The sequence below is a fragment of the Pygoscelis adeliae genome, unplaced genomic scaffold (assembly GCF_000699105.1).
Source record: "Pygoscelis adeliae isolate BGI_AS28 unplaced genomic scaffold, ASM69910v1 Scaffold34, whole genome shotgun sequence".
Taxonomy (NCBI): domain Eukaryota; kingdom Metazoa; phylum Chordata; class Aves; order Sphenisciformes; family Spheniscidae; genus Pygoscelis; species Pygoscelis adeliae.
This window is the reverse complement of record NW_008824658.1, coordinates 4594636-4596052: the sequence shown is the minus strand read 5'-3', so window position 1 is coordinate 4596052 and position 1417 is coordinate 4594636. Positions and strand designations below refer to the sequence as shown.

General features: G+C 47.3%; 1 protein-coding gene across 2 annotated transcripts in view; it reads left to right on the top strand.

The window, feature by feature from the left end:
* The first annotated feature begins 94 nt into the window (after positions 1–94).
* The window catches only part of FBXL21 (F-box and leucine-rich repeat protein 21), a 14005-nt gene continuing 12682 nt past the window's right edge, over positions 95–1417 (top strand). For both annotated transcript variants that reach the window (XM_009322699.1, XM_009322698.1), the window contains exon 1: positions 95–173. The gene's annotated coding sequence lies outside the window, so the exon portion shown is untranslated. The remainder of the gene's footprint in view (positions 174–1417) is intronic.

The window sequence follows — 1417 nt, the reverse complement described above, 5'->3', positions numbered from 1 at the left end:
CTTAATTCTCCCTGAGCCGTGAGGAGGCCTGGCGTCAGCAGGGCTCCCGCGTACGTGTGGCGTTCGTAAACCCTCGGCCTGAGGGGAGGTCACTGCCCCGGGCTGCCGTCAGGGATCCGGCCGCGCTTCCCCCCCCGCCTCAAGGAGAGCTGCGGAGGGCACCTCCGGGAAAGGTAACGCCCTGCCCCGGGCTGCGTTCGCTCCGCGCCGCCTTGTGCTGAGGGTTCAGGTGAAAGAAACTGCAAACCTCTCGGTGCGGGAGGGGCTTGATGTGCTTTATGGTCGGCTTGTACCCTCTCGTAAGTCGCCTGGCCGTCTCCACGCCGGCAGAATAACTCGAGAGGGACCTGGCGGGGGGGCGTCCGGCCGAGCGCGTTGGGAGCGGGGCGCTGAAGATGCCCGGGAGCCGTCGGTTGGAAGAGAAGGGTTTTTTTTTTCCGATGTAAAGAGCTTAAATGGCTTGTAAAAGTCGGGTCGAAACACTTCTGGAAAACCTATGGAAAGAATGTGGGTTTTTTTCCTGCCGCGTAATGTTTGGGTAAGCCCTCAAGAGAACTCTTAAAGAGCTGTGGAGCTTCAGGTGTGTCATTGAGTAAAACGAGGGAAGCCTTGTGTTGTTCGTGGTCTAAAAGCTATTCAAGCGGGTTGGCTTTCTTCTAAAATAGTGCATCAGTAGAACACGAATAGCTAAATTTTGTCACCTAAATAACACTAGAAGTGGCAATGCATGTCTGTTTCTTCAGTTAAAACTAATGCAAGCATTAAGATGTTCAGCTGAATGCTGTTATTTTTAGGTTTCTGAGGTTTTGTGATAAACATATTAAAAATGTGATAAATCCCTTGAGAGAGAGGCTCAGTTTTGACAGAAATGAGGATTGATTAAAAAAAAAAAATCTGTTCAGAAGCAAAAATGCCACCCGTTGAAAGATAGCTGTGTCCTAAAAGACGAAGCAGCTTAATCTTGGACCCCATCACACTGGAGGACTAGACCTTCTGAGACATAAGCTTAAAATGCTTTTTTTGATCTGTGTTTTGAAACACGCTCAGCAATTGAATTTGAGGCTGCATCAGCAGTTGCAACAGCTTTCCCGTGCTGCCTTTCTTGTGTACAGTATCTGCTGCTCTCCTTCCCCAGAGGGACTCTGAATTCCTTAACGTTGTGAGTGGGTGACCTTGATACTATCACTGAGCTGTGATTTCTTAAAGACGCTATGATTAATGTGACAAGTATTTCAGCTGTTAAAGGCAGATCCATAAACATTCATTTTCAAGTGTTAGAAAGTTAAAGCTTAATTACCACGATGCCTGCTTTATCCCAGTGGGTTTCCAAGCTTAGTTATTTGAAAGTTTTTTTATTTCTCAGGAACTTAGTTTCTGCTGGATTTGTTTTGGTTTGGGTTTTTTTTTTTACTGTCTC